This window comes from Pongo abelii, chromosome 15 (genome assembly GCF_028885655.2).
Source record: "Pongo abelii isolate AG06213 chromosome 15, NHGRI_mPonAbe1-v2.0_pri, whole genome shotgun sequence".
Classification (NCBI taxonomy): domain Eukaryota; kingdom Metazoa; phylum Chordata; class Mammalia; order Primates; family Hominidae; genus Pongo; species Pongo abelii.
In genome coordinates this window covers 40,843,324-40,855,769 of record NC_072000.2, presented here as the reverse complement: position 1 = coordinate 40,855,769, position 12,446 = coordinate 40,843,324, and the positions used below count along the sequence as shown (strand labels likewise).

At 41.8% G+C, this 12,446-nt stretch overlaps 1 protein-coding gene across 19 annotated transcripts in view; it reads right to left on the bottom strand.

Moving 5' to 3' along the window:
• Positions 1 to 10,379, bottom strand: part of MIPOL1 (mirror-image polydactyly 1) — a 401,793-nt gene extending 391,414 nt beyond the window's left edge. For 11 of the 19 annotated variants that reach the window (XM_054530043.2, XM_054530050.2, XM_024232049.3 and 8 more), the window contains exon 1: positions 8,540 to 10,379. The gene's annotated coding sequence lies outside the window, so the exon portion shown is untranslated. Of the gene's footprint in view, positions 1 to 8,366 lie in introns of all 19 variants that reach the window. The other 8 variants (XM_054530045.1, XM_054530044.1, XM_063715563.1 and 5 more) reach the window with 5 other exon arrangements.
• Positions 10,380 to 12,446: the final 2,067 nt, after the last annotated feature.

Below are 12,446 nucleotides of genomic sequence, written 5' to 3'. Positions count from 1 at the left end.
GCTTTGCAGGGTACAGCCTCCCTCCCAGCTGCTTTCACAAGTCAGTGTTGAGTGTCTGAGGCTTTTCCAGGAGCATGGTGCAAGCTGTCAGTGGATCTACCATTCTGGGGTCTGGAGGATGGTGGCCCTCTTCCCACAGTTTCACTAGGCAGTGCCCCAGTAGGGACTTTGTGTGGGGGATCCAATCCCACATTTCCCTCATGCACTGCCCTACCAGAAGTTCTCCATGAGGGCCCCATCCCTGCAGCAAACTTCTGCCTGGATATCCAGGCGTTTCCACATATCCTCTGAAATCTAGGCGAAGATTCCCAAACCCCAATTCTTGACTTCAGTGCACTCACAGCCTCAACATCACATGGAAGCTTCCAAGGCTTCGGGCCTGCGCACTCTGAAGCCATGGCCTGAGCTCTACATTGGCCCCTTTCAGCCAAGGCTGGCGTGTCTGGGACACAGGGTACCAAGTCCTTAGACATAGCATGGGGACCCTGAGCTTGGTCCATGAAACCATTTTTTCCTCCTAGGCCTCTGGGCCTATGATGGGAGGGGTTGCCATGAAGACCTCTGACATACCCTGGGGACATTTTCCCCATTGTCTTGGGGATGAACATTTGGCTCCTTGTTACTTAGGCAAATTTCTGCAGCTGGCTTGAATTTCTCCTCAGAAAATGGGTTTTTCTTTTCAATTGCAGGGTCAGGCTGCAAATTTTCTGAACTTTTATGCTCTGCTTCCCTTATAAAACTGAATGTGTTTCAGGCACACGTATGTTTATATGGCACTATTCACAATAGCAAAGACTTGGAACCAACCCAAATGTCCATCAATGATAGACTGGATTAAGAAAATGTGGCACATTTATACCATGGAATACTATGCAGCCATAAAAAAGCATAAGATCATGTCCTTTGCAGGGACATGGATGAAGCTGGAAACCATCATTCTGAGCAAACTATCACAAGGACAGAAAACCAAACACCGCAAGTTCTCACTCATAGGTAGGAACTGAACAATGAGATCACTTGGACACAGGGCAGGGAACATCACACACCAGGGCCTGTTGGGGGATGGGGAGCTGGGGCGGGGGACAGCATTAGGAGAAACACCTAATGTAAATGATGAGTTGATGGATGCAGCAAACCAACATGGCACATGTATACCTATGTATCAAACCTGCACTTTGTGTACATGTACCCTAGAACTTAAAGTATTAAAAAAAAAAAAAAAAAAACTGAATGTGTTTAACAGCAGCCATGTCACCTCTTGAAAGCTTTGTTGCTTAAAAATTTCTTCCACTGGCTGGGTGTAGTGGCTCATGCCTGTAATCCCTGCACTTTGGGAGGCCGAGGTGGGTGGATCACCTGAGGTCAGGAGTTCCAGACCAGCCTGGCCAACATGATGAAACCCTGTCTCTACTAAAAATACAAAAAATTAGCTGGGCGTGGTAGTGCGTGCCTGTAATCCCAGCTACTCAGGAGGCTGAAGCAGGAGAATCACTTGAACCCAGAGGCAGAGGTTGCAGTGAGCCGAGATCGTGTCACTGCACCCCAGCCTGGACAATAAGAGCAAAACTCCATCTCAAAAAAAAAAAAACTTATTCCATCAGATATCTTAAATCATCTCTCTCAAGTTCAAAGTTCCACAAATCTCTGGGGCAGGGGAAAAATGCCGCCAGTCTCTTTGCTTTTGCTACAGTTCTCAATAAGTTCCTCATTTCTATCTGAGACCACCTCAGAATGGACTTTATTGTCCATATCACTATCAGAATTTTGGGCAAAGCCATTCAATAAGTCTCCAGGAAGTTCCAAACTTTCCCACATTTTCCTGTCCTCTTCTGCGCCCTCCAAACTATTCCAGCCTCTGCTTGCTACCCAGTTTCAAAGTCACTTCCACATTTTCGGGTATCTTTTCAGCAGCACCCCACTCTACTGTATTAGTCCATTTACTGTGTTAGTCTGTTTACCGTGTTAGTCCGTTTTCACGCTGCTAATAAAGACATACTTGAGACCAGGCAATTTACAAAAGAAAGAGGTTTAATGGGTTCATAGTTCCACGTGGCTTGGGAGGCCTCACAATCATCGTGAAAGGTGAAAGGCACGTCTCACATGGCAGCAGCAAAAGAGAATGAAAGCTAAGCAAAAGGGGTTTCCCCTTATAAAACCATCACATCTCATGGACTTATTCACTACCATGAGAACAGTATGAGAGAAACCACCCCTGTGATTCAATTATCTCCCACTGGATCCCTCCCACAACATGAAGGAATTATGGGAGCTCCAATTCAAGATGAGATTTGCGTGGGGACACAGCCAAACCATATCACTACTTAACACATTAAACCCAAATTCAACAGCTTAAAACAATACACATTTGTAATCTCACAGTTGCTAAAAATCAGAAATTGAGTGTTGCTTAGCTAAGTCCTCCAGCCCAGGGTCTCTCAAAAGGCTGGAATCAAAGTGTCAGCCAGGGGTGCAGTCATCTCAATGTTCAACAGGGAGAGGATCTGCTTCCAAACTCTCTCGGTGGTCGTTGGCAGGATTAATATCCCTGAGGGGGCTGGGCGCAGTGGCTCACGTCTGTAATCTCAGCACTTTGAGAGGCCAAGGTGGGCGGACCACGCAGTCAGGAGATCAAGAGCATCCTGGCTAAGGTGGTGAAACCCTGTCACTACTAAAAATATAAAAAATTAGCTGGGTGTGGTGGCATATGCCTGCAGTCCCAGCTACTGGGGAGGCTGAGGCAGGAGAATTGCTTGAACCCGGGAGGCAGAGGTTGCAGTGAGCCAAGATCGCACCACTGCTTTCCAGCCTGGGCGGCAAAGTGAGACTCCATCTCAAATAAATAAATAAATAAATGCCTGAGGGTTTTTAGACTGAGAACCTCAGTTCCTTACTGGCTGGAGGTCCCCTTCATTTCCTTGACAGGTGGGCCTTTTCACAGGTCAGTTCACAACATGACAGCTGACTTCCTCAAGGTGAGTGAGCAAGAGAGTGCCAGCAAAAAGGGAAGTCATAGATTTTGTAATCTAATCTGAGAAGTGACATCACACCATTTTTGCCATATTCTAGTAGAAGTGAGCCTCTAGGTCTAGTTCACCCTCAAGAAGAAGGAACTACACAAGAGTGAATACCAAGGTCATTTTAGAAGGCTCCCTATCACAGGTAGTATAATGGAAAAAGCAACTGGAATAAAAATCAGAAAAAAAATAGGTTCTAGTAACTATGTGACTAAACTGAGAAGGTAGCCTAAATGACCCCTATGGTCTCTTGGCAGTCTTTTGAAAAAGATTACCAGAGATTAGAGATACTTCATCAAAATGCCTCATTTCACAAAAGAAAGCTGAGTTCCAGGAAAAATTAACACAAACAGGTAGTAAGCCACACTTATTTTGCTCTTATGCCCAGTGCTCTTTCCACTATAGTAAACTGTTTTTGTAATTAATGCTCTAAAACAGTTCTATCTTCTCTTTATGATAGTCTCAAAATCTAATAAATTCAATACAGAGAATAATAATACAATGCTGACAAAAGCAGCTACAATTGATTAATCTTGTGCATTATCTTTTTCTCTCATCAACCCTAAAGCCATCTCTAGATGGTACGTGATGTTGCAAGTGAAAGTGAGCCATCTGCCCATCCCCAGTCCCAGGTAGCTGGACGTACTAGTAATAAGATTTGCTGGAAATAAATTATAAAAGCAACAAATAAGCAATAGACAAATACATTCACCTTGAACACACAGTCACCCTAAATATGGTAAACAAGATTAAATGTAACCTAAATAAAGTATCTAAAAACTGCAACCAGAAAAGGCAAGGTTTGTTAGTAATGAAATCCTGGAAAATTGTCCCAGAAGTCAACAATGGCAATGTAGTGCAGGCAATACGCAGGGGAGAAGGTACTGTCGGAAGCTAATGACTACAGCTGGACTCACAAATACATCCTTACTAACATGAAAGCACCACCTAAGGATGATGGTACAAATTAAATATTTGTGCCACATAAATTCCCTATTTGCTCCCTTATGAAGTCTGAAGCCATGGAGGGAGGGGACTCCCTTGTCTGAGAATCCCTTCTACTGGCACATGCCCTCTATTACCTATAATAATTTGCAGTGACTCCAAGCTGATTCAAGGAGTGCCAGGAAAAACACTGCATATGAATACAATTGCTTTGTGTGGGACTCATAAAGCAGGAAGGTATTTACATTAGTCATTGTGTGTGTGTGTGTGTGTGTGTGTGTGTGTGTGTGTGTGCGTGTAATGAAATGCAGTATGTACTAGATCCAGAATTTCTATATAAGAAAAGCTTACTTAACTGCAATGAATTGATAGTGGAAGGTGAGGCCCATCTTAAATCTATCTGCATAACAATCAAGTAAGACTAAAAAAAAAATTATACATATCTAAGAAAGGATCACACTGATGAAATTACCCTCACACCCTTCATTAGTATTAGCATATATCTAAATCTGCACTAAATTCACCTCTATAAATTACTTAAAAACAAGAAAGGGGCTGGTGCAGTGGCTAATGCCTGTAATCCTGGCACTTTGGGAGGCTGAGGCAGGAGGACCTGAGGCCAGGGGTTGGATACTAGCCCGGACAACAAAGGGAGACTCTGTCTTAACAAAAACAAAAAACAAAAGAGCTAGGTGTGATGTTGAGCACCTGCAGTCCTATCTACTTGGGAGGTTGCAGCGGGGAAGACAGCTTGAACCCGGGTCAAGGTTACAGTGAGCTATGATTGCACCACTGTACTCCAGCCTAAGTGACAGAGCAAGATCCTGTTTCTAAAAGCAATAACAAGAACAACAAAAACCTAGAAAGTGTTAGCTAAAAATGTTAACATGGATGGTGGGCTGAATGGTATTAAAGTAAAATTTTGGGCAATACTGAGCAAAAGGCAGGGGGCCAAGAGTAAAAGATGAACTGGGCAGCCCAAAGAGACATTTAAGGAAGAAAGGACCTCCATCCTGGGAAGAGGTGTCACAGTTGAGCTTCACAGCCCAAGTCAATGGCTATTACTTCCTATATCATGAGTGTACTCAATCACTAGATAAAAATATCAGAAAAGCCATCCCAAGATGGAACAGCTCAAAGGACAAAATGTACCTCAAAATATTACAATAAGTATATAATATATTTTTACATATTTTTACTCAAAATATCCAGAACTGTCTAGACATTCATCCTTTTCTTTCCTAGCCTTTTAAATAATATCAGAGAAAGACTGTCTCTTCTTTCTTTTCTCACTTATTACCTGTCTTTTGTCCTTCAGATTTACAGGGTGAGGAGAAAGCAGTAGAAGTAAAAACAATTCAGACAAGAATCAAACTGACCTCTAATTAGTCTTAAGGTAAAGCTGGTAAACCAAATAAAGTATGTGTAGAGATCTGAAATTCAACACCAAAACACTATAACACATGCTGCTTTACAATACTGGCCAGGTGTGGTGGCTCGTGCCTGTAATCCCAGCATTTAGGGAGGCTGAGGAAGGAGGATCACTTGAGCTCAGGAGTTTAAGACCAGCCTGGGCAACATGGCAAAACCCCATCTCCACAAAAAAATATTAAAATGAGTCTGGGCATGGTGGTGTGTGCCTGTAACCCCAGCTACTTGGGAAGCTGAGGTGAGAGGATCACTTCAGCCCAGGAGGCAGAGGCTGCATTGAACTGAGATCACCCCACTGCACTCCAGCCTGGGTGACAGAGGTACATCTTGTCTCAAAAAAAAAAAAAAAAAAATATATATATATATATATATATATACACACACACACACACACACACACACACATAGATAGATATAGTATTATGGATCTATATTTCTCTAATATAGCCCATCTCAGTTACTGATTTCACATCCAACCAATTGGCAAAAGATTGAACAAACATTTTTCAATAGAGCAGGGGTTACACACTATGGCCCACAACTCAAATCCAGCCAGAGGACTGTGTTAAAAAAAAAAAAAAAAAAAACTAATTGAGAAACCATTAGGTTGAGACAGCTCCAGCACTTTGGGTTCCTATGTAAACAAACCAAAACCCAACTCAATGTAAACAGTAAAACTAAACTTGAGTTTAATCAATCAGAAACCACCAAACAACTTCTAACTAGAGACATTCCACTGTTACCAATCAAACATTTTCTTTGTTTCCATAAACACCTTATAAATGTTTTCCCCTCACACCCTCTTGGTGGAGTCTTGAATAACTTGTGGTCTGGTGATATCCAATTTATGAAATTGCTGAATGGTCATATAAACTCTAAAATTTCCATGTGCCTAAAGTTATCTTTTAATAACTGTTTTTGTATAACCCATGAGCTAAGAATGGTTTTTACATTTTTAAAGGGTTGGGAACAAAGAAAAGAGGAAAAAAAACAGGAAAGAATATGTAACAGAGACTGTAGAACCTGTACAACCTAAAATACAGGTAGTCCGAGCTTCACACATTACTTGGTTAACTGAAACTCTACAAAGCGAGGGCTGCCTACACTTATTGTCTGGTCCCTTACAGAAATAGAGGATATCCAAATGCCAGTAAACACATGTGTTCAATACCATCAGTCATTAGGGAAATTATGGGAAAACTCCAATGTTATCTCACTATATTCCTACTAGAATGGCTAAAATGAAAAAGACAGTGTGAAATGTTGCAAGCATTTGGAGGAACTAGAATTCTCAAGCTGCCACTAAAGTATAAATTGACACAATATGAAAAACTTTTCAGTAGTGTATACCACAAACACACATCTGCCTATCCTGTAACACAGTAATTTTACTAGTAGGCATATACGCAATAAAAATGTATACATGACCAGGCGCGGTGGTTCACACCTATAATCCCAGCACTCTGGGAGGCTGAGGCAGGTGGATCAGTTGAGGTCAGGAGTTCAAGACCAGCCTGACCAACAAGGTGAAACCCCATCTTTATTAAAAATACAAAACTTAGCCAGGTGTGGTGGTAGGCACCTGTAGTCCCAGCTACTCGGGAGGCTGAGACAGGTGAATTGCTTGATCCCAGGAGGCGGAGGTTGCAGTAAGCCGAGATCGCGCCACTGCACTCCAGCCTTGGCAGCAGAGCGAGACTCCATCTCAAAAAAAAGAAGAAAAAAAAAGTATACATAATTTCATCAAACTATTTCTAAAAATCTTTATAGCAGCCCTATTGGTAATAGCCAAAAACTAGAAATACTATACATACAGCATGAGAATAACAAACTGCTACATAACTTGAATAAATCTCACAAATAAAATATTGAGCAAAAATCAGAAACTAAGGACTAAATACCATATTGCTCCATTTATATAAAGTAAATAATAGGTGAAATTCATTGATAATGTTTAAGTCCAGATAATGATTACCTTTGGAACCATGAAGTGGGGCTTTCGGGATGCAATAATGCTCTTTCCTGATCTGGATACTGGATACATGGGTATTTACACTTTGTGAAAATTCACTGAGCTGTACACTTATGATTCATGCACTGTTCTATGTCTTTATATTTTAAATATTAACGCAATAAAAATATCTCTATAAACTCTACGCCTTTGAAGGAAAACTGTATACATCTCCCATTCATTTTGCTGATTGCCATCATTACCTCCCATCAATGACATGTCTTGATTCCTATTCCTTACATTAAAAATTAAACTTTTAATTAATTTTATTGGCATACGATTGCATAGAATGATTATGTAATTGTCATTTTAGATTAACTCCATACCAGATCACAAGGAAAAACTTTGAAACGCCAATAACTTGTGATAGTATATTCAAGTTATCTGAAGAAGAAAAAAACATCTCCTTGAAATGTAGTTTTGTTTGGCCCTTTGTTTTGGCTTATTTCTATCTACTACCACTGTGATTTAACCTGCATAAAATGCTCAAAGGAGCTTTTCCAAACGCGTGTGTTTGTGGAAAGTTGTTCCTTTCTACCATCCTTGTCTAATAATGCAGCTGTCTTGTTCCCTCCATCCATAGAGCTTAAAATACTTCCCAAACGTTGCACCGGGCCCAGGGACATTGTGAACCCAAAGAAAAAAAATTCTAACAGTATCTTTTTACAGCGTGGCTCAGGGCGCTTCAAGAAGCCCCTCATTCTTCGGCCACACTTCCACGTGTGAGAAATGAAATATAAAACGACTCTCTCATGGGCACAGAGTCGGTCAGAGGTTGAGCGAGGACTGGAACATTCTGACTAACCGCGACTTAAGGGAAAAAAAACAAAAACAAAAACAAAAAAAATACACCCTCGAATAAATGCTCAGCTGCTCAGGTCCAGTATTAGGAAACTGGAGACAATACCAAAACCATACCCAGAAAGAGCTGTCTGCCACCTGAGGACCGACCCCACGACACTGACCTTCGAGAGAGCCCCATCACTCCCGGCCACGCGGGGCAGCATTCACTAAGTACAGACTCCGCGCGGCCCCTTCTCCTTCTCCAAGGAAAAGTCTGCGGCCGAAAACTCCAGGGCTGATCTGTGCCCACCACTATCATTCTCCGTCGCCCAAACCTCCCTGCCCAACCGTTTACCTGAGATGCGCCTGGCATAGCCCGGGGAGTCGACACCGGGCCGCTCGCCGAGTTTCTCAGGCCGAGTGCGCAGCCACCGCGTCAGCCAATCGCCACTGGCTCAGAGCCTCCTGGCTCGAGACTCACCCACAGACGATCCGGCGGAGGAGCGGTGCGGCGCGCTAGGGCCTACGGGGCGGCGGCGCGCCGCAGGGGAGAGCGCAGGCGGCGCGCACCGGGCATGCGCGTGCCGCGCTGCCCGGCCGTGAGGCGGGGCCTCCAGGCGAAAGAGAGAGCTTTGGGAAGAAGGCCCGGGAGGAGTTTGGAGAGAAAGTTGTCGAACTTAGTCTGCTGCGATGGCTGCCCTAACGGGACGCTTATGGTTGTCGAATCCAAAACGACGAGCGCACAACGCTCTTTCTCTTCTGAAAGAGCAAAACGTTGTCTGGACAAAACCTAATAGGATTAGAAGAGGGAGAACGCGGAACTAAAAACGGTGTCTTGTGGCCTCATACTTGGCCTCGTCGAGTTTTCCCAGGACCTGGCGAAATTGTGGTTTCCTTCTATGTATGTGGTTTGGGATGAGAGGTGGGGGGGGGCGTGTTTCGAAGCGGCGGTCGAGTGAAAATGGCACCAGATCGGGCTCCGGTTGAGTGAGCAAAAGTACTATCTAGATCCTGGCCAAAGAACGTTTCGCACTAAAACCTTGGAGCTGGTGACTTTTATTTATTTATTTTTTTTTGACTGAAGTGGTGGATGAAATTACGATATGTGAATCCTCTAAGAAAAAATGTTAAACCTTACAGAATTTAAAAATGTCCAAAGTTTTCAATTCGCCTACCTCCGTGAACTAAGAATGGTATAATTAACTGCTAGTAATTTAAATTTGGGTTTTTTGCTCCATAGTTCAGAATTGCTTTTATAAATGTCACTTTAACTCCTGTTACTCATGATTCCTTCAGACACCAAATACTTAGTGACCACATACTATGTGCCGGGTACTCTTCTGGGTGCTGAGTAACGAGCAATAATATTTTTTAATACACCCCAGAGAATAGGCATTATATGAGGTGCTGACGGGTTCCTAAATTTGTGGTTAATGAAAGGAACTTATACTTTAGTAAGTGTACAAAAGAGAGTTTAAAAAACTGAAAAAGGCCGGGCGCGGTGGTTTACGCCTGTAGTCCCAACACTTTGGAAGGCTGAGGCAGTGGGATCGCTTGAGCCCAGGAGTTCGAGACCAGCCTGGACAACATGGCGAGACCTTGACTTTATTAAAAATCAAAAAAATTAGCTGGGCATGATGGTGCATACCCGTAGTCCCAGCTACTAGGGAGGCTGAGGTGGGAGAATCGCTTGAGCCCCAGAGGTGGAGACTGCAATAAGCTACGATGGCTGGCGCCACTGCACCCCAGCCTGGGGGACAGAGCACGACGCTGTGAAAACTAACAAAATGGAAAAGTTGGATGTAAATTAACTTGGAACAACAGAGGTTATAATGTTCACAAAATTTTCGTTATGTATGCTGTAATGAACAGTGTTCTCAAGAAGTTTGTTACAGATTCAGCTTTGAAATGCTTTTTTTTTTTTTTTTGGCTTTACTTCAGTAAGGATTTGAATCATATTTATGAACATAAAGTACCATAAAAATCATGAGACAAAAACAAAGAGTGTACAGTTTATCAGAGTAAATACTCCAATCAGGAAGTATATAGCTTGTGCAAAGGCTTAGGGCCAAATCAAATTATGTGCAAAACAAAGGAAAAAGTTGATTTTCCTGGCTATGAAATAAGAAATAAAGCAGGATAGTGACTACCACAATGAGAACATTCAAACCATGTAATGAATTAGTAGAATAAATTTAGAGAAAAATTATAATATTTTTCATTGAGTAAAGTTCATTTCCTCCTTTTTTTAAAGCCCATTATCTGGGTGCTTACAGTCTCTGGGATAAAGAGAAACCTCATATTTTCTTTCCTTTTAGTAAGCTGATTTTCTCTCTCTCTCTCTCTGTTTTATGCAGTGAGTTCAAACATTAGGACTAATTCTCCCTATTCTTTTTCCTTTTTTCCTAACATACCTGAAGTAACTCATTAATGTTCTTTCCCTAAACTTTTGATACCACAACAGGTAAGTTTTCCCCTACTCCCCTCCACCACCACCATAACCAACATATCCATTTCTTCATTTTCTATTGTTCTAAGAGTTGCCTGTCTATAAGAAATGAAAGAGATAAAATGAGAGCTTTTTTCTTTTCTCAAAATGATTATCAAAGATATTGTCTATGTCCTCATTCCTCATATAAGCTGGGCTTTTGCAGAAATATGGATGAAGATGAGAAGAAAATGAAGCACTCTTTTTGTTACAGGGAAAAAAAGAATGTCATATTATTAATATTATCAAGACTATTAATGTCAGATCATTAATATTCTCAAGTCTATAAGTACTAGGCTCCTGCAATGTGTCACACACTGATCAGTTCTGGAAATAAAATAATGAATAACAATTAGGCACACAAGTAGCTGAGAATACCATATGTATTAATCAGGGTTCTCCAGAGAAAGAGAACCAACAGGATACGTGTTTACACACAGAGACTACATAGAGAGAGGGACAGTGATTTATTGTAAGGAAATGGCTCATGCAGTTGTGGACTTTTAGTGAGTCCAAAATCTGAGGGAAGAGGCGGGCAAGCCTCAGAAAAGAATTGTAGTTGGACATACATGGAATGTAATCTGTTTTATTCAAAACCTGGTGATTTAAATGGTAATCTCATCAAAAAAACACCTTCACAGAAGCATCCAGGATAATGTTTCACCAAATATCTGTGCACCATGGCCCAGCCAAGTTGACAAAATTAACCATCACACTGTGTAAACTGAGAAATGGCTTTGGGAGAGGGGAGTTCAGGGGATGAGGAAGACAGAGTCAGGAAAATCTGAAGGAGATAATGCCTCCTGTAGTATGAATAAGAGTTAGCAATGTGAAGAGGTGAGGGTGGAGGTGCAGAGAAAACAGAATTCCTTATAAAGGAATCAATATGGGGGTGAGATACTGTAAGGAGCTATAAGCAATTTAGTATCACAGTATAAAATTTAACATGGAAAGTGGTGGGAAATGAAGTTGGAGAGATTATGAAAAGTCTTTTTTAAAAATAGAGTTGGGGACTCATTATGTTGCCGGAGCTGGTATCAAAGTCCTGGCCTCAAGCAGTCCTCCCACTTTGGCATCCCAAAGTGCTGGGATTACATGCATGAGTCACCATGCCAGGCAATACAAATGATCTCCTAATTAAGTACCTTGGACTTGATTCTATAGTCAATGAATATTGAAAGTTAAACAGGAGTGATGAGATTAGATTTACACTTTCATTCATCAATTTAGAAATACATTTCAGAATCAAAATTCTCAAGTTTGCAAGACTAGTTAATCTAATTGAAAAATGATAAAAATGCTGGGCTCTGTGGCTCATGCCTGTAACCCCAGCACTTTGGGAGGCTGAGGCGGGCAGATCACTTGAGGCTAGGGGTTCGAGACCACCCTATCCAACATGGTGGGACCCCCCACCTGTCTCTACTAAAAATACAAAAAATAGCCAGGCATGGTGGCACATGTCTGTAATCCCAGCTACTCAGGAAGCTGAAGCATAAGAATCACTTGAACCGGGAGGTAGAGGTTGCAGTGAGCCGAGATTGCACCACTGCACTCTAGCCTGGGTGACAGAGTTAGACCCTGTCTCAAAAAATAAATAAATAAATAAATAAATGTATGCGGTAAAGCAGGATAGATGGAAACGGGTGGCTTGAAGAAGTAGGAAATAGTTTGCAAAATCTAGTAAATAACTAGTTGAGAAAGAGGAAAGCGTTGATGGTATTAAAGAAATTGGTGAATAAGTAAGTTCAGTTTTTGATAGAATGAGTTTGAATTG